A 21,827-nucleotide genomic window follows, 5' to 3' on the forward strand; every position below is an offset into this window, starting at 1 on the left:
AACACACAGATGCATAGACTGCAGACATACAGAGACATACATGCACATACACACACAGATTTATTTCATGGAATTGACTTATGCGTTTGTGGGGTATGGCAGGACAAGTCTGAAATTCACAGGGTAGGCCAACAGCCTGGAAGGTCTCAGGTGGGAGCAAACGGTTGGGAGGCAGAATTTCTTTTTTGTTGGGGAAACTTCAGTTCTGCTTGTAGCCCCTTTCAAATGATTGGATCAGGCCTACTCACATTATAGAAGACAATCTCCTTATCTAAGTCAACTGGCTGTACATGTTAATCACATCTGTGAAACAGCTTCACAGCAACACTTTGCATTAGTTTTGAACTACTGGGTACTACAGGCTATCTATGTTGGCACTTATCCAAGTTGACTCATCACAGTTGTGCACTCAAATACACATTTAGAATTCCACTGTCAGTTTCCATAAAAATATAACATTACAATTGAACCAACAGAAATTCAAGGTGCCTAAAAAATGTATCTTTAAATGTGTGGGGATAATTACCATATATAGGAGGAAGGGCAGTGAGTCATAGTCTAAAATGACATTTCTTCCTATTTTATTTTTATTTTGAAAATTTGGTGCTCCCCAAGTATGTAGGTTTGAAATTGTAGACTCCTCAATTCAAAGTACACCATCTCATTAGTTCATATAAAGATGCTGGCTTTCCATTTTATTTTTCTCTTGTGTATTTTATTTCTCATTGTTCACTGGAAACAACTTCCTTCCTTTCCCCCATTAGACATATTCTATAAGGTACTTAATACACGCATTATTATGTTGATCATATATGCCTCCTTTAATTAAGAAGTATCATTCATATGCATATGTATTTTAACATGCATTAAATTATGCTATACATTTTATTCTATTTTATTTTATCACTCAAGGCTATAGGATGCTTCATACTGCTACATACTCTTTTACTGTATGCATTCATCCTATTTTCTTTATCAATTTTTCCAGTTATAGACAGTGTGGCTTCCAAATTATCAATATCACAAGCAAAAATCAGAGTCATAGACTTTTGTGTACTGTCTCCTTGCGGATCTTAACAAATATTCTCTGATAAATATACATCCCAGCAATTAAGTCAATCTGTAAGTGTAACTTACCACATGAATAGATTAAAGAAGAAAATACTATATGCTTTGTTAAATATGTGCAGATCAAATCCAAAACCTGTGACTATTTTAGCTAACGACTCTTGTGTGTAATAAATAACTTAGAAATATTATATCTAATATTTGCAAAACTGTAGTTACAAATAAAATGGACTTATAGTTCCTTTCTTTTAGTCTACTTCTTAAGGTTTTGACATTATGTTTATAAACATCTTGTAAAACAGACTGAATGGATTTGACTTTCTCTGTTCCTTGAAATTTTGGTAGAAGTCATTTGGGTCAGGGGCCTTCAGGGCAGAATGGAAGATGTTTCTCATTAGTCTTATTGCTCAGCTCTTTAAAGCCATATGCTCCTTTGAGGTTTCTATTTCCATTTGCACAACACTGTGTCTAATATATTTACATCAATATTATGTAGGCAGTTGCGTGTATATTTGATCAATATTTTCCTCTATGATTCTATTAACCTCCCTTGAATCTATAATTATCCTTCTCCTCGTTAATGTATTTTGTTTGTTTGCAATTTATTTTTTTCTTGTTTCATATGTTAAAACTTTGGATATCTTATTCATCTTTTCAAAGACTCAAGTTGTCAATATATTATCATTGAATTCATTTTCTAATTCTCTAATTTATATGTCTTGATCTTATATTTATTATTTCCTTTAACTTTATTACTAAAGGGGTTGCTACATTTCCTTTTTTCCAGGTCTTTGATGTGAGTGCTCAGTTCTATAGTTTCAACATTTCACGTTTTCTAGGGAATATGTTTAGAGTTATATATAAACATTTCTTTAGAACTATCTCACAAATATTATTATACAGGGTTTTCACTGATAATTATTTCTATGTCTATGATTTTTAAGACACCCTCTTCAATAAAATTGTGAATTAGTGATTTGTTACAAAATTCATAATTTTGCAACAAACGTGGCCAGGCCCGGTAGCTCACGCCTGTAATCCCAGCACTTTGGGAGGCTGAGGTGGGCAGATCACCTGAGGTCGGGAGTTTGAGACCAGCCTGACCAACATGGAGAAACCCCATCTCTACTAAAAATACAAAATTAGCCGGGCGTGGTGGTGCACGCCTGCAATCCCAGCTACTGGGGAGGTCGAGGCAGGAGAATAGCTTGAATCTGGGAGGTGGAGGTTGCAGTGAGCTGAGATCACGCCATTGCACTCCAACCTGGGCAGCAAGAGCGAAACTCCGTCTCAAAAAAAAAAAAAAAAAAATTATAGACCTATGTAATTTTATTCTGAGCTGTTCTTTAGTTGTTTATTTCTAATTTTATTGTGTTGTGTTCAAAGCAAGACTAGTTTATCCCTCACCATCCATTGAAACAATCTGAATAAAGGTAATGAATACACAAAGAGCTTTACCTTAGCAATAAATTAGATCTAAGATTAACCTGAAATTCTTAAATATAGTATTCAGTGGTCAGGGCTTACATCTGCACAACAGAAATGCCCACTGAGTTTTACGCATCTTCTGACTCTGGGGCAATTTTGCCTCTGCCCTTGTTTTCTGATTTTACTCAGCTTCCCTAAGGATACTGAATCTCTCTCCAAACTCAGACTTTCCTTAAAAAGACCCTGATGACATACTGACTCTTACAAGTCCCATTCCCCACGTTGGTAACCTCTGGTTGTATCTTGTCCAAACCTGAACGAACTACCTAGCACCGTGAAGAGGCTACCTGGAGACTCTAGTTTCTCGGTCTCATTCATCAGATACACCCTCTTCCATTCCTATTACATTTATTTGTACCGGTAATTCTCATACTTGATTGTGCATAATAGTTACAGGGTTAGTGTGTTGGAGGAGAAGGTGGCTTGTTGTAAATGTATCTTCTTCCCTTCCGTCCATATTCTGATATGTAGTGTGTCTCAGCTGAGAATATTTTGAATAAGCAGACTGAATTACTGAAAATGACTGTCCCAGTAACCCACATTGAGGAGCATGAATGTATTCAGGCATGGATAGCTAGTTTCTGAAAGTATCTCTGCAGTGATGGTGTCTTCTTCTCCCACTGACCCTCAGTGTCAGGGAATCACTGGTCGAGCAACTTCATCAATATTTGTTCAAAGACTGATACCTGTAGGGTCAGAGTGCCAATTTGGACTGCTGGCCATACTGGTTGAAGAGTTGACCAAAAGTGAGGTAGTCATTCATTTCTAGAGTCTTTTCCTTGCCTACTATTTGTTTGTTTTGTTTTGTTTATTTGTTTTTGCTGAGAATTCAATAAAATGCCTAAGACTAGACAGATCCTTATAGTGAATTGATTTGTTTTACTGCCAGGATAACATTTGGTGTCCAGCAAATACTTAATGTTTGATTAATAGATATCAATGGCATATATTTGCTGAAGCTCTGTTATCTCCAATTTATAGGAGAAAATAAGGAAACAGTGTGTGTGACTAAGTGTGTTGTTGAAATTGCAGCCTAGTTAACCCAGTTTCAGGGTGTGATTATTTCCAGGCTTCTAGGGAACTTTTTGCATGCCTGGCACACATGATGAGTTGTGGTTTGTTTTCCCAGGAGGGAAGAACAGAAGATTTGAATGTAGATGGGTGAGTTGGATGGAGAGTGCTGCCCCAGTGAACTCTCCTCTGCCTGCAGTGTTCCTCAGCTGCAGTCAGGTGGTCCTCACCAGTGTGAGCTGTTCTTCTGTTTCAAAAACAAATATCATCAGATAAACTACCTATAATCCATCCCTTTATATTAGTGACTCTTAATTTTGTTGTAATTTTCTTATTTTTAATGATGGATCTGTATGAGTCTGCTTGGGCTTCCATAACGAAGTACCACAGATTGAGTGGCTTAAACAAGGGATATTTCTTTTCTTTTCTTTTCTTTTTTTTTTTTTTTTTTTTTTTTTTTTTGAGATGGAGTCTCCCTCTGTCACCCAGGCTGGAGTGTAGTGGTGCGACCTCGGCTCACTGCAACCTCTGCCTCCTGGGTTCAAGTGATTCCCCTGCCTCAGCCTCCCTGAGTAGCAGGGACTACAGGTGCATGCCACCATGTCTGGCTAATTTTTTTGTATTTTTAGTAAGACAAGGTTTGACTATGTTGGCCAGGCTGGTTCTGACCTCAGGTGATCTGCCTGCCTCAGCCTCCCAAAGTGCTGGAATTATAAGCATGTGCCACTGTGCCTGGCCACAAGGGACATTTGTTTTCTTACAGATCCAGAGGCGGGAAGTCCAAGATCAGGCAGAAAGCAAGGTTGATTTCTGATAAGGCCTCCCTCATCGGCTTCCAGGCAACCTCCTTCCTGCTGTGTCCTCACATGGTCCTTCCTCCATCTGTTTGTGGACAGCCAGCCATTTGGTGTCTCTTCCTCTTCCTGTAAAGACACCAATCCTTTCAGATTAGAGCCGCACCCTTATAATACCAATTAACTTTACTTCTCCGAAGGCTCTATGTCCAGATATAGTCACACTGGAGGTTAAGGCTTCATCATATTAATTGCAGAGTGGGGAGAGCACAGTTTAGTACCTAACAGGGCCTTTTGGACAGTCTTTGTGACATGAACTGCTGGTTTTTATTATTTTAGGGCCTAGAAAACTGGTTAAAATTATGGATGCTGAAGCAAAACTGCTGGAATATCTCCCAGGTCCTCTGTTTGATATTTCTTTAGGCAAGTGACTCAAGCACTCTGTGTTCATTTTCTTATTTGGAACATAGGAATAATGACAATTAATGTACATATCTGTGGCAGCTATGAGAATGTGTGTTATAGATATCCAACTACAGGGAGCATAATGGATCAAGAGTCTCAGAAACTGTGGTCTGAAATACTCTTCTCAGGTGCCTCCTCCACTCATTTCTGTCACAGGTATTTCTCTGAATAAAATAATTGCATATTTAATTCCAACATGGAGGGGGGCTACTTTTAGAGCATCCAGACTAACACAAGTGGTACTGGACCCAGGAGTGGTCTGATAAGATATGCAGTAAGATGGTGATGCTGAACTTGGTCACTTGCCACCCAGCAATAAAGAGGACACCATCTTGGGTCGTTGGTGGGATAGATAGTACCTGGCTCAAGGTAATGCCTCCACTGTTAAGGATTTCCCTGGTAGTAGCCTGGGAAAATATTCCCATGGAGGAGAATGCTGTGGCTGATGTGCTCATTCAGGCATTTGAAAACAAGGGGGAAAGCAATGTCTATAAAAACAGCATAGTGATATTGATTCTAGGTTGTATTGATGCCCTTCAAAAGAGTAAAGAAGACTGAGGACTATTAGCAGTTTATGGCTAAGTGTGAAAACCAAAGACCTCTGTGATGGCTTATGATAAGAGCCTTCTCTCTTGCAGTAAAAGAAGAGATATAGTTGAATGACAAGCTTACAACTCAATCAGTGGAATTGCAAACCTCCCAAGACTTTTGGACACTCAATGAAGGCAAGTAGGTCTATTGTGCAAAGGTCAGGGTCCTGGTGGGAAAACTGGAATTCTGAAACATTGAACCAAGACATTTGATGCCCATGAGGATGTTGACTGTGTGACCTGTTCCTACTCCCCAGACTCCTGGACTTTTAGACATGACCTACCCTTCCCTGATAAGAGCTGGTACTTCTGTTGTGCTAAAAGATGCAGCAACAGCATCTTCCAAACTAGGTAACAGGTGCCCTCTAAGATGTTCCTCTACCTTCTGTTCTGACTGCCAGGCTGATAATGCTAATATAACATGATCCCAGCAGGGGAGATTTTGGACATGATACAAGAAGAAAGAAATGTTAAGGAAAGAAAGAGATCTAAAGAATGCAAGCATAAGCTGGATGTACCAGCATGAGCCTTGATCAGATTGGGCTGGAATTTAAGGTTGGATAAGCAAGAATGCAGTGACTGGGGGGCATTTCTGGGGAATCAGGTAATCTCATTGCCAGAAGAAGCCTGTATAAATTGTATAAAGACTGCATAAATTGATGGCCAACTCACAGTGAAATGGAAAGCCTGAGTTTCCCCTGACAGAGAAGACAAAACAACCAGAGAAAGCAGGAAGTGGGCATGATAGAATAGATACATTATATTTGACCAGAATACTCACCAGAGAATTATGTTCCATGAGTGGGCTCAGAGGACACGCCATTCACCAAGACCGCCAGCAATGCCCTGGTGAGAGTGCTACAAACATCACAAAGAATTTAAGCGGTGGTTTTCTTCTGGAGATTCAAGACAAAGTATGGAGAGGTTGTCACAGGTCTAAGTTTCTTAACAGCCATAGGAGTAATGGAGCTCTAAAGTAATAGAAGTCAGTTGTACCTCAGGTACATGGTATATGACATTTAAACAACAGAAGGCAGAAGACTTCACTTGTCATAACAATCTTTAAGGATCAGCTTATGAGGGCTTGAATTGGAGAGTAGTGGCTTGAATTGGAAAGTCATGGAAATGATTAATAGAGTACAGTGTCCCTAGGGGAAAATTAATGGGCAGCCAGCAGAAGTGCTGTTTAATATCTATAATGGAACAGAAGGACAAGAACGGAGGAGCAAAAGGCTGAAGGTGATCATTTCAATTACAACTGACAATGTATTGCTTAGTGGTCAGATCTGAACCAACATTCAGATGCAGAACCCATAGACTTAGGAATGATGAACCCCTACCAGAAGAACCATACAATGTCATGGCAAAAATATACCCTGACAATTCTCCTAGTCCTTTCCCAAAGGACTTACAGACATTTAATCAGGTGGGCATATATTGAGGAAAGGGGGATCACTACTGCCCTAGTCTGTTTTATGGTGCTATAACAGAATACCATAGGATGGATTATTTATAATAAAAGAAATTTCGGTGGCTCAAGCCTGTAATCCCAGCACTTTGGGAGGCCGAGGCGGGCGGATCACAAGGTCAGGAGATCGAGACCACAGTGAAACCCCGTCTCTACTAAAAATACAAAAAAAATTAGCCGGGCGCGGTGGCGGGCGCCTGTAGTCCCAGTTACTCAGGAGGCTGAGGCAGGAGAATGGCGGGAACCCGGGAGGCGGAGCTTGCAGTGAGCCGAGATCGCGCCACTGCACTCCAGCCTGGGCAACAGCGTGAGACTCCGTCTCAAAAAAAAAAAAAAAAAAAAAGAAATTTAGTTGGCTTATGATTCTGGAGGCTGGGAAGTCCAAGAGCATGGTGCTGGCACCTTGCAAGGGCTTTCCTGCTGCCTCATCCCATGACAGAAGATGGAAGAGCAACAGAAAGTGAGAACAATAGAGCAAGAGAGGGGTGAGCTCAATTTTATAGCTAGCCTACTCTCTTCATGATGACATTAATCTATTCATGATAGCAGACTCCTCATGACCGAATTACCTATTATGAAGCCCCATATTCCAGCACTGTTGCATTGGGAAATAAGTGTTTAACACATGACACATGAGGGACACATTTGCAATATAGCAATCACCAAGAAGTTTCGAGGACTATTTGACATGAGGTCTATGTTGATGTTAATACCTAAAGAACAAAAGAGTAGTCACAGGCTCTCTTTTTAGAATGGAGGCTTAAGAAAAAGATAATTGAAGTCCTGACTAAAATTCACCTCACAGTGGTGCTACTAGATCTATGAACACACCCAGTAACTTTTTCTAGACTTGGCAATTAGAGCAATCACCATATTGAGCATCTGGTTTATTCAGTAAGTGATATCGCAATGGGAAAGGAAAAATGGGAGCCTCTAAAATTGTCTCTCTTTGTCCAAGAGAGTAACTAAAAAATCAATATTGTTTCCCAGGAAAAAGGGCAGAGACACCACCATTAAAGACCAAAAGGATGAAGGATTGCTGGTTGTTACCAGATTTCCATTTAATTCACTATTTGATTCGTATTGGAGAATGAACATAGATGATATTCAAATAGTAGCCCTGATGGCTTCTGCTGTTCCAGATGTGCTGCTATTGCTTGAGCAGATTAATAAGGCCTCAGGTACATGGTATATGGCCATTGATTTGGCAACTGTATTCTTTTTTGTTCTAATTAGAAAAGAAAATCAGAACAGTTCACAATAATGTCACCATGTGCTTAGAATTGCTAATTATGAGATACATTCTGTTAGACCTTCCAAGTCATAATGCTGGATATACATGGCAGAAATTCACTGAAGATGGAGATGGTGCATCTGAGTTCAAGCTTAATCAGGGGCAGAGGACATGAATATTTGGCCCAGAATCCCTCATCACCAAGTACAGTTGCATCAGTGCTTCCCCTCCGGCTTACATTTATGGTCATATGGGAGGTCCTGTGTGGCCAGCTGAAAAAGGAGGTAAAAATTAAGTTTATGTTATGGATGGGCCAGCTTGAAGCACGGATGTAAGCCAAAAATGGACACCACTGCATTCCAGCTATATTTGGAGGTGGCCTTGAAAAGCCATGAAGAGGACAGAGATGTGAGCAGTGTACCTGGTCATTCCCTTTTATGAAAAGTAAAAGTCCTAAGATGAGAATATCTACAGATTCCTGAGCAGTGGTCAATGACCCGGCCATGTGGTCAGTGGTCTGAAAGAAAAAAGACACTAAAATCAGAAACAAAGAGATATGGGGTAGAGGCACATAGATGAACATATGAGAGTGTACAAAAAGTGTAAAGAATTTTCTATCACATGTTATCCCAGACCAGCATTTCCCCACAGAAACCCACAGAACAATCAAAGGAAGAAACAATTCAGCCAATGACATTAGCAAGGCTTTATCATTGACCACCTCATTACTGACAATATAATCACATAAATAGAGTGACCATGGCAGCAGAGAGGAAGACTATGTAGGGATCTAACATGAGGGAATCTCATTTGCCAAAGCTGGTTTAGATATTGCATTAGTCTGTTCTTGCATTGCTATAAAAAAACTAGCTGACACGGGGTAATTTATAAAGAAGAGAAGTTTAATTGACTCACAATACTGCAGGCTGTACAAGAAGCATGGCTGGGGAGACCTCAGGAAACTTACAATCATGGCAGAAGGTGAAGGGAAAGCAGGCACGTCTTACTTGGCCGAAGAAGGAGGAAGAGAGAGAAGCGGGAGGTGCTTACACACCTTTAAACAACCAGATTTCATGAGAGTTTACTCACTATCACAAGAAGAGCAAGGTGGAAGTCCACCCCCATGATCCAGTCACCTCCCACTAGGCCCCTCCTCCAACACTGGGGATTACAATTCGACATGAGATTTGGACAGGGACAAAAATTCAAACCAGATATTGTTGCTTGTGAGTGTCCAGTTCATCAGGAGCAAAACCAACCCTGATCCCCTGAAAAGGCCATTCTTTAAGATGACCACCCAGCTACTTGATGGGAAACTGAATGCATCAGGCACTTTCTTTCATAAAAGTTCTGGTAGTTTATCCTCACTGGGACAGACACCTACTTCAAGTATGGGTTTACTTTTCCTGCCTGTAAAGGATCAGCTATCACCATTACTCAGGAACTAATGGAATAACTGATCTATAGACTTAGAATCTCAAACTGCGTACGCTTTGTCCAGAGAAGGAGGTGTAGGATTGAGCCTATGACTATGTGATTCATCTGTCATCACATATACCCCTCCGTCCAGAGGTGGCCAACTCTGTACAATACTGGAAAGGCCTTCTAAAGGCACAGCTGAAGTGCCAGTGTGGAGGGATCATGCTAAAAAGATGTCAACTTTATAGAATACAATGTATTTTTAATTAAAGAGCATTCAATAGTACTACTTCTTCAATAGGAAGGATGCAGGGTCCAGGAACCAAGTCACTGAAGAAGGAATGGCTATGCTCACCATCATCCCCTATGATCTACTGGAACATTTTGTATGACTCATATATGCAACTTTGAGCTCTACCAGGATCAGAGGCCATGGCCCTCAAAGAAAGACCACTCTTAGTCCTTCCCATTGAGCAATAACTTAGGATTGCCATCAGTACATTGAATATCTTTTGCTCAAGGACCTAGCAGGTGAAAAGATGAACTGCCTTACCATCGCAGATAACAGGCCTGATCAAGAGTAGGAGGTCGGGCTACTATTATACAGTGACATCAGGGAGAAATATGTGGAGCCCAAGGGATTCATTTGGAAGTTTCTTAGTCTTACTTGCCACATTAGACCTATAAATTGAAATCTGTAGCAATTTGGAATGAGAAGGCATTGATTATCAGGTATTCCAAACTCCCAGATATAAGGTTTGGATCACACTAACATGGAAGCCATCAGGACCTGCAAGGTTATAGCTGAGGGTGAGGGGAAGTGAGAATGGCTAAAGTGGGAGGGAGGAGGATCAGCTGATGCTCTGAGATTAAGTACAATGACAGGAGCTGTAGTTCATTTCACTAACATTCTGTGTTCACTTCAAGAGGAAAGGACCACTGGAACCATAGAGAAATTGCTTCTCAAACTCGTGTAAAGTAGATCTGGACAAGACAGGGATGACTTACGGTTATCTCCCCTTTGGACCTCCAAATACAGTGAGTGTGATTGCCCAAGGGCCCCGGGTGCTGGACTTTGAAATCCTCAAGTGTGGCAAGGATACTAGGTAGGTTCAGTCCTGGAAGATATGGAACTTTTCTGATGGCCAGCTTTAGCTAGAGAACTCCCCAAAGCCAGGCTGGGCTTTCCTTAGACTACAAGGTACTGAGGATGCTTTCATTCCACTTTCTTTCTCTTTTTTGCTCAGAGTCAGTCTTGCATTTCTGTGTGTTGGTTCTCCAACCTTCTTCTGCTCTTTAATCATTTTTTTCACCAGCGTTTTCTCTGCAAAATCCTTGCATGTATAATCCTCTCTTGGCAAATGTTTCTCAGAAGACTCAGAGCAACAGTATTTCACTGAATTGCTTGGAGGATTAACCATATTCCTGGCACGTTGTAATATATACACATATGTATGTGTGTGTCTGTGAAAGTGTTTCTGGTTTGGCAGTATATGACATTAAGGTTTAAAAGTCAGTGTTTTCATTTTTTGTTTTTGTTTTTTAATTACTCTCGAGCTAAGAGTTAGGCTTTTCTGAGCAAAGCTGTTGTCAATTTTATGGTCTTGCAAGTAAGCCTTTTGGAAGAAAATAAAAGGAACTCTTGATATGTAAGAATGAGATCAAGGCTTAAAATGTTTCAGAACAGAGAACAGCAGAATATCTAAAAAACGTTTCTTAATTTTTTCCAAAGTTGTAAGGATCAATACCCTTCAAATATTCTACAAGTTGAAGCCATTCCTTGTGGCTTCATCATCAGCAGGAATTCTGCTGATACATTACAAATTTCAATGATGCTACATTCAGACTTGTTATTGGATATCTTCCTAGGATGCCCCTTCAGTCCGTAACTCTCTCTTTTTTTTTATTGGTTCTTCAGGTTACCATTAGGATTTGTACATATGAAAGTTACAATGGATGCTTTCCTTGCTTTCTCTGTTATTTATAAGATGTTTGAGAACAAACAGAAGTTAATACATAGCCTTATTCCATCCCTAGAGTATGAAGAACACTTGAGAAGTTTCTGGTCTACATTTTAACAAGCCAGTGTGAACATATATTCCATCAACATTCCTAAGTCTTGCCTTCTTGAAGGAACTTCATGTTCCAAGTGACGTGAAGGTTACTTAGCAGATTCAGTTACTCTGAGATCTACATCACACCACAAGGTTTTATTCTTTGAGAACACCAAGATTATGGTGCTAATCTTCATAACAGGAATGAAGCCAGATTTCCAACATTTCTTCTCCTGATCTCAATTTGCTAGAGCTCCCATATTAAATCGACAGTGGGAGACGTGCCTTTTAGCTACTCACGTGGTGATTATCTGTTTTAGTGATAGGCACAGGTCAAGGAAACTTAAGTAGTAGGTTTAGTTTACCTTTGGCATCTCCCATTTTTCAAAACTTTTGCTCCATCTTAATGATTTTCACTTTCATGTAAATTTGCGTCCTGGGACTCATTATTACTATGCTACTTCATTTAAAAACAATTCAAAGAAGTGATGATGTCCAAACTCCAAAGAAGTTAAGCAATAATGTTGACTGACAAACAATGGAGGTAATCATTACAGGCAAGGAAACTTTGATGCCAAAGCATACAATGGTGCTTCTTGGAATGCAGACCTCCTTCACAGTGAAGTTTTCAGACCCGTGAAGAATGTGGGAATGCCTCAATTTATTTAACCAGTCTAGCCTAGATGCTGTGGGAACTGTCTGCTATTTGGATGCTAGTTATTCTGATTTATTTTTTCCTATCTCAATATTTTCAGTAAATTTGGATAAAAGAAAAAAAGCTTTTAAAATGGTATGGTATGTGGTTTCAGGATTTGACTTACCTATGGGAAAGAGATGATTTTACTCAGTTAACTTGTAGACTTGCATGTCTCCAAGAGGGTAGGCTTTGGAAATGGTATACTCAGTTACTCAGAGGCAATTGTGCCCTGTAGATAGGGCAGGGGAAGAGAGTAGGATCTCACCATATCTAAGAGGACCACTTACTTTCTACTTTAGTGAATCTAGTTAGAGTTAGTGGGTCTGGTGACTAATTCCAAGCAGAAGCAGATGTCAAGTTGACTTAAATGAACTCAGGCACACAGCACTGAAAAGACTTAGAACACAAATAGCTAAATTTTAATGAACGAATACGTTTGTGGGGGATTTAAAATTTGCAACCTTTTTCATTGCCTTGGCCACACAAACTGCTGTTGCTTTATGCTGCCAGAACATTTGTTATCAGGTTGACATGGTATGAGCTTAAAGCCAGGAGATTTGGTTTCTATATTCCGAGTGTTTTTCTTGTAAAACAGGTAAATCCAAAGTCTCATTGCTCTTTCCAGTGACAGAGAAATTTATACACATTGGACAGGAACTCTTGCTCTTAACAGCCTGATCAGATAAACATAAACAGAAAAATAAAATGGCAGTGATTTTATTAACATTTGCTTTACTTTATTTCACTAAATATTCTGACATATATTCTTACCTTAGCACAGATACAGATAACTCATTTAATATTATGACTCAATGACCCACAACAGGAGATACTGAATAAGGCCACTTAGGAAAAAAAAAAAACAAACCCAAAATTCAGAAAGATACACATAGACACACATACACACACACACACACACACACACACGCATGCATGCACAGAATTACATGGATGGGGAGGGAGTCATTTGGGTATACAAAAATATAGAAAATAAAGTTAAGGAAAAAGGCAAAGACTTTACTCAAGTATATACCCTTTAAAAGTATATCCATATGCCTATGCACGTGTATGTATGAGATGTAAAAATGACAACATCATACGTATTATTTGCAGATCCTTGCATTCTTTAAGAACATTCTTTAAGAACAACAAAACAGCCTCCTCTCATTTGCAATGGAGTTGCTGCTTTTGAGAACAGCAAAATCTATTGCTATTGCTATTTTTTTAATTAAAAAAAGATCTTTAATAAAACTTGATAGTTGGTGGTCATGTAAAGTCACAGTTTTTTGCCACCATTGTTTTATTTTTTATTTTTTATTTTTTGAGATGGAGTCTCACTCTGTCACCCAGACTGCAGTGCAGTGGTGCCATCTCGGCTCACTGCGAGCTCAGTCTCCTGGGTTCACGCCATTCTCCTGCCTCAGCCTCCTGAGTAGCTGGGACTACACAGGCACCCGCCACCTCGCCCGGCTAATTTTTTATATTTTTAGTAGAGACGGGGTTTCACCGTGTTAGCTAGGATGGTCTCGATCTCCTGACCTGGTCATCTGCCCACCTCGGCCTCCCAAAGTGCTGGGATTACAGGCGTGAGCCACGGCGCCCGGCCCAACCACCATTGTTTTAAATTGTTCCATTGCCTACTGCTTGTACCCCAGGCCAGCACATGTTAAGGCTGAGGTCCCTATCACTGTGCACCATCTACTTGGGTCTCCTGTCCAAAGCCAAAACTGCTGCATTCCACACTGTGCCTTGCGTTGCTACATGATCTTAATTTCTCAATTAGTTATGTTTTCCTTCTCAGGAAATGAGATTTTATTTAAAAAATTTGTATAATCAGGATTTCTATTTGAGGAAATAAAAAAAAAAACTAACAGCAAAATTACATAGTACTAGTCCTCATGTTTTTAGACATTTTATGAAACAAGTTTTTTCATGTATTAGACTCATGTATTAGAGAATAAATACGTATATTTCTATGACATTTAATGCAAGCTAAGGAAAATGTAATCTCTTTTTTCCATACCTATGTTACAATGCAAAATTAATTGATAAGTCAAAGAAATTTCAAAAAATTAGAGTTTGTGGAGAATAAAAGAGAAAATGAAGAGAGCTCATAATTCAATTGCTCTAAAATATTATAATGATTTCTGTGTATTTTCTTCCTTTTTGTCTCAATAATACACCTTACATAAGTAAATTAAATTATATCAATTTATACTAAATTTAATATTGAAATATTACTAATTTTACATCAAATTGTCTTTCTGGTTTCAGTAGCACCAATATTTGGCCATAATGAAATTTTAATCACATTTTTTTTTTGAGACAGACTTACACTCTTGTTGCCCAGGTTGGAGTGCAATGGTGGGATCTCGGCTCACCACAACCTCCGCCTCCCAAGTTCAAGCGATTCTCCTGCCTCAGCCTCCCAAGTAGCTGGAATACAGGCAGGCACCACCATGCCTGGCTAATTTTTGTATTTTTAGTAGAGATGGTGTTTAGCCATGTGGGCCAGGCTGGACTCAAACTTTAACCTCAAGTGATCCACCTGCCTCGGCCTTCCAAATTGCTGGGGTTACAGGTGTGAGCCACCGCGCCTGGCCTTAATAACATTTGAATATAATCATTTTCAAAAGTTGAATAGAAATTAAAATTCACAGATCTATGCTTTAGTGTCTATGTCATAATCAAATTAGAAATTATTTTTAAAATATTAAGATAAAGTGTAAGTGAGTCTCTTTGTAACATAAAGCCATTTACAGATGCCCAGAGGAAAACACTCATGAATAAGATTAAAATGACTATATTGGAGAAAATTAATTTAAACAAACTAAAAAGAGGCCAGGAGCGGTGGTTTATGCCTGTAATCTCAGCACTTTGGGAGGCCGAGGCAGGTGGATCACTTGAGGTCAGAGTTCGAGACCAGCCTGGACAACATGGCGAAACCCCATCTCTACTAAAAATACAAAAATTAGCCAGGCGTGGAGGCACATCTGTAACCCCAGCTACCTGGGCGGCTGAGGCAGGGGAATCGCTTGAACCTGGGAGGCAGAGTTTGCAGTGAGCCAAGATCTATCACTCCTTTGCACTCCAGTTTGGATGACAGAGCAAGACTTTGTCTCAAATAAAAAAATAATTAACAAACTAAAAAGAGATATAATACAATAAGAACATCCTTTCCAGTTTTCTTAGTTCTAAATAGCTCTGAAAAAATAATAGAAAGGTAGGCAAGTACACAAACAGAATTTTCAAAGAAAGAAATTCCAAATTTAATGAATAAATTTACATTTATTGAACCATTACAAAATATATAAAATATCCTAACATTTAAAAACCTTAAATTCACTATTGTGCTATTCATAAAGCAAGGACTCTGAACTCAGACAATCAGACAGTCTGTGTGAAATCTCAACTCAAAAACCTGACTGGTCTTGTGATCTCATACCATTCACTTAACTTTTCTGTGGCTCAGTTTCGTCATCTGCAAAATTGAGAGAATAACTCATTGGGTTGTTTTGAGGATTATAAGTTAGTGTTCATAAAAAATAGCACACAATATGCACTGCATATATATATTCTGTATTGGTAAAGATGAAGGATAAGAGCACTTTCATACTCTACTATATTGGAAACTGGCACATTCATTAATGGCAATTTTAAATGAATAAGCATTTTCATGTTCAGATATTCATCTTTAAAAATGATGATATACTTGTACCTGTATTTATGGAAAGACAAAACAGAAAATGTCCAAGGAGGTGTTCATCAAAGCATTGTTTGTAATAGCAAAAAAGTGGGAATAATATTCAAGCACGTTGCTAAAGGGCACTGATTTAAACATTTTGATGCATTTGTATAATGAAAGTTTACACAGCCATTGGAAAATATGGGTCTATGTGTAGGTTAGTATATTGAGGTTTATTTATTATTATTATTATCATCATCATCATCATCATTATTTAGAGACAGCATCTCGCTCTATTGCCCAGGCTGGAGTGCAGTGGAGCAATCTCGGCTCACTGCAGCCTCCACCTCCCTGGTTCAAGCACTTCTGCCTCAGTCTCTCCCAAGTGACTGGGATTATAGGAACGCACCACCACACCTGGCTAATTTTTTGTATTTTCAGTAGAGACGCAGTTTCACCATGTTGCCCAGGCTGGTCTCAAACTCCTGAGCTCAGGCAATCCATCCACCTTGGCCTCCCTAAGTGCTAAGATTACAGGCATGAGCCACTGCACCCAGCCAGTATATCGACATTTATAATAAAAATTCACTCAGAGTTATGCTTAAATATTGAGATGAAAATATCTGAAAAAAAAGATAGACTATTCATACAGCTTATCTCTGTAGAGGATCACTGGAGTGATAGGGAAGGGAATTATTTTTCTTTTCATTTTATATCCTTTTATGATGTTCAAAGTTTTTATAACTAATGTGTTACTTTTATAATAATACTATACAATTTCTTGATGTATTTAAAAACAAGGATGACCAATAAATAAATAAAGTCTGTCTATATCAGACTCTTTAGGAAAAATAAAATAAAATTTTAAATTAACCCTAAGGTTAAACTCAGGGTAGGCTACAAATCTTGGTGTCAATTTTTTTTTCTTTCTGTTACCTTTTTGGTAATTCTGTCCTTTATAATATGTTTATTAACAGATTGCTGAGAGCAGTAGCCCTCCAAGTAGTTTGCATCAAAATCAAATGTGTGCTTCTGCAGAACAAAAATAGATTGGTTTCACAGAAGCGAGCCTCTTACTTTTGTGTTTTTAACAAGACCACCCACAAAAATTATCCAAGGGCCACCAAAGTCTGGAGAAGCACTTCTGCAATGCAACGGAAATGGGCTGGATGTGAGAGCTGTTTTTCCATCCTTTGTCTGACAGCTGTTGGATTTATGACCTTAAACAGTCACATTGAACCTCCTGACAAGTCAAGTTATTCATCTGTTGAATGAAAACATCGACACAGATGAATTCCTAGATCCTTTTTAATGCTTCTATGGGGCATAGTACATAGACATTTAATACATTTTTAAAAATTAAGTTTTAGCAAAGAATATTTTTAAAAAATTAAATGACACCAGGAATTGATCAGGTCTCTCAACTGTACACAAATAGTGTGACTCTAATTGATGTAGTACGTTGATAAAGCAATTTGGAAATGCATCTAAATAGCCATAAATTGTTTATGTCATTTAACCTGTGCTGAGAATCTATCTAAACAAATACTTGAATTTTAAGACGACACTGTATCGTAGACATGTATGATGCATATATGTGATATATATATTACATATATAATTATTCATTGTATTATTGATAATCGTAGTTTTGAGGGGGAAATTTCTGTTTGTTTAACATTTCAGAAAAGTCAATATGATGACAATTCCTTCTAAGAACTTTCTATGCAGCATTATACGTATAGTAATCAATAGATTAGAATACTATGGATAATGTGCATATTATGTCAAAAGAGAGAAGCAATTCACCAAAATACATGCATTGTATTTGCAATTCCATGAAATATATAGGAGATTTTAAATGTTCAGTTGAAGAAAAAGGAAATGAACTATAAACATGAGCCTCAACTTTAAACAAAATTTACTGTCTTACATTTAGAATATATTTAGTATATATTTTAATACATTCTAAGTATTTAGTCCTAATACTTAGATTTTTTTTTGGAAAATGTTGGAAATATATAATAACAGAAGCATTAGATTTGGTATCATAGCTGTTTGTGAAAATATTCTCCCTTTTCCCTAGAAAAGATTTATGTGAGCAGGTAGATTAGGCAGAAAAATATAACCCCTAAGATTCCTGGCCCCTGATGTACATGCTCTGTATTATTCCCTCTCCTTCAGTGTGGGTGGGACATTTGAATGTGATGGGACAGTCACTTCCTTCTTAACTAATTCAAAATTGTCTTAGCAGACTGGATACAGAGATTCCAAATGAAAAGTGTTCTCTTACTGTCCTTGAAAAACTAAACTGCCATTTTGCAAGAAGGGAGAATGTGATTAGGACCTGAGGTTGGCTTCTAGGAGCTGAGACTGACGATCCCTGGCCAACAGCCAGCAAGAAAATAGGAAACACAGTCCTCCAGCTTGAGGGAACGGAATCCTGTCAATAATCAGTGATTTGGAAGAGGATTCTAAGTCCCAGATAAGAACACAGCTCAGTCCCACCTTGATTTCAGCCTGGTTGAGACCTTGAACAGAGAAACCAGCTAACTCATAGCTGCACTCCTATCCCATGAAAACTGTAAGACAATTCATGTGTACTGTTTTAAGTGGCTAAGTTGATGGTAATTTGTTATGAAGCATGAGGGGTATAACCTCTTGTCATTCTTTGACGGTCCCATGGGATCTAATGCGTTGTATTTATACTTGTGAATAAATACTTGCTCAGTAAATATATAAAGAATTGCCAACTCTTGTTTTTTATCTGGCATTTGGATATTTTACAATAACATACGAGGTCATTCTAGCTAAATCCTTTCTATGATTCATAAGCAAGAAAAAAGTTATTAAAATCACCACTTAAATCCAAGGTGAAAAAAAATAAGAAATGAAAATAAAGTACTGAGATTCTTTTCCATTAATCACATGAGAATACTTTTGCCTTGTAGTATTATAGTCAGATCAAGTATTTTGGAAAGGAAATGGAGAAATAACTGTGAAATGTATCCTTGGGTGATAAAACAGGGAGAATATCTGGTAAATTAAATGACACACTTACAGCAGACTGAAGCTTATTTGTTTGCAATAATATCTAGTTAAAAAATAAAATGATGCTATGCTTCCTGTTTTCTTGATAACAAAACTCACAACATGAAGTCAATCACATAAATCTATAAGACTTCTAAATCCTACTTCTATCACTTTCAGCATGTGAATACATTTTAACTTTTAATCAATTTATTGAAGAATTTCAATATGAGGAAGCATAAACAAAAAAAGGTTTTATGTGTTATAACCACTGCTTCTCAGCTGTCCCATATGGAACCCTAGTTCTTGTTGAGTACCAGTTTTCCCAATAACGTGTTGGCTAAATTCCACAATTTTCACTCACTTTTAGTTGTATGAACAGGTTTCATTATGGCATTTAAGGTCAGTCATATGCAAATTCAATAAATACTTTCCATTCTTGCTACATTTAGTCATCTCTTTAATCTGACCCCCTAGCTATACAACCAAGCAGCATTTCTTTGAAACTGTACCACATTTTCAGACTGTATCCCACTTACCCAGTGCTGTAGTAATCCTTGAAAAATGTGGACTATTGTTGCCTCTCCACCCACACCCCCAACACACATTTAATGCCCAACTGTCATACAGAGTGCATAGTCTTCTTGAGAACCAGGAGCTCAACATGGCAGTAAGGGAATGGAGGATGTCAGTTCTGGTTTCCTCTTTCTTTGGCGAACTCCACCATGGCACCTCTTACTAATTATTATTTATTTTTTCAAGGTAGCAAATGAATATATCAGAAAGACCTGTGGATATCAGAAATCCAGACTAGTAAAGGAAATTTTATTTTCTCTTCCTTGAATGCACACCCAGTCTCCAAGAGTGATTCTGCTGGAATTTTTCTTCCTTGTATCTACTGAAAAACAATTTTTCTATAAACAATGCATGTTTTAAAGGTTCAACGACCTCGTCACCATTCTGTTATTTTCTTTTATTAACTAGGCTCGGTAGAATTGTAGGTTGGGAGTGATGAGTGTTGAAACTGTTGACTCAGCAAAATTAGAAATGGATTTTATTAATGCTTATTACTCTTGCTGTTGACCTTAGAAGCAATTATTTTATTGAATCACAAAAGCATAGCCCTAAAGATTTGTCACACAGTGGCAGATACTGAGTCATATTTAGTGTTTCCTTCACTGAGGATAGTAGACAGTGTAATTATTAATAGATGTTTTGGGCTGGGTGTGGTGGCTCACACCTGCAATCCCAGCACTTTGGGAGGCCAAGGCAGGCGAATCACCTGAGGTCAGGAGTTCAAGAGCAGCCTGGCCAACATGCTAAAACCCCATCTCTACTAAAAATACAAAACAAACAAACAAACAAACAAACACAAATTAGCTGGGCATAGTGGGATTACATGCCTGTAATCCCAGCTACTCAGGAGGCTGAGGCAGGAGAATCACTTGAACATGGGAGGCAGAGGTTGCAGTAAGCCGAGATCGTGCCACTATACTCCATCCTAGGCAACAAGAGTGAAAAATTTGTCTCAAAAGCAACAACAATAACAAAACCAGATGTTTTGGTTTTGGCACTAGAGAAGAAATAATGCTGACAGTTAGTTTCTCTGTTGATTTACAAGTTAAAAGGAACCATAGAATAAAACAAAGGCCTTGGTCACAAGGGGAATGATAACCAAATTATTCCAACTGAAATGGGCTACAATATTAGAATGGACTGTGACTAAAGCCAACCTGAGATTCAGCTACTGAAGTAATAAATTAAGAACCTTTTTTTCTGTGTCCATAGATGGTACTGACTTTCAACTTGGGCAGGATTTGTTTCTGTAGGTGCAGCACTTTGTCTGTAGATACAGATGCAGGGACAGAGAGCATTGCATAAGGTAGCGCGGCAGGTCACTATATAGAGAAATACAACTAATCAACAAACATTTGGTGAGCACCTATTTTGAACAATAAGAACTTCTATTGTATCATCGTCTGGGACCTATACAATAAGTTTTTCATTATTTACCTGCCTATTTGCTAATGCAACTCATAACTATTAATCAGCTACTGCCAAGCAAGCTCTGCGCTGACCTGTAACTACTTCATCTTTACCATGGTGACTTTATCATGAAATAGATTACTATTATTATTATTTTTGTGTTTTTACTAGTACTATACTAGTAAAAACTGTAGCTATAAGTGAACATTCTAACCTTCATCATTCTTTGAGGGACTAGTAATAATTTCTGGGTAATTAGTGTGGGTTTTTGACTGAATTTAAATACAGACACATAGACCTCATATCTAGTATGAAATATTCAAGACTCAATTTCAGTTTCACCTGGTGGGTTTTCTCTTTTTTGAGTGGAAAACATACTATCATCTGACTATGCTCACATACGTGACTATTTTCAATATAAGCCACTCACAAGGAGTGCTACAAGTCACCAGTGTGTCTAAAACCTCAGTGTGAACTGTTAAACTTCTTCAGTAATTGTGTTCCTTTAACTTGTGATTGCTATGCAAAATGCTCATGGGGACTTCCTGTAACTTCTCTACTACTTATTTGTAATTCTCCGCTCTGGCTAATATATCAAGATCTTGACACACACACACACACACACACTCTCACACACACACACACAGTTGAATTCATCTGAGCTTCACACACACACAGTTTAATTCATCTGAACTACACACACACACGGTTGAATTCATCTGAACTACACACACACACACACACACACACACACACACGGACATACATCTTATAACTCCATCTCTTGGAGGTGGAGCTCATATTATCTCTGAAAGGTATTCCCTGCTAGGAAAAGATG

The sequence above is a fragment of the Macaca mulatta genome, chromosome 1 (genome assembly GCF_049350105.2).
Source record: "Macaca mulatta isolate MMU2019108-1 chromosome 1, T2T-MMU8v2.0, whole genome shotgun sequence".
Taxonomy (NCBI): domain Eukaryota; kingdom Metazoa; phylum Chordata; class Mammalia; order Primates; family Cercopithecidae; genus Macaca; species Macaca mulatta.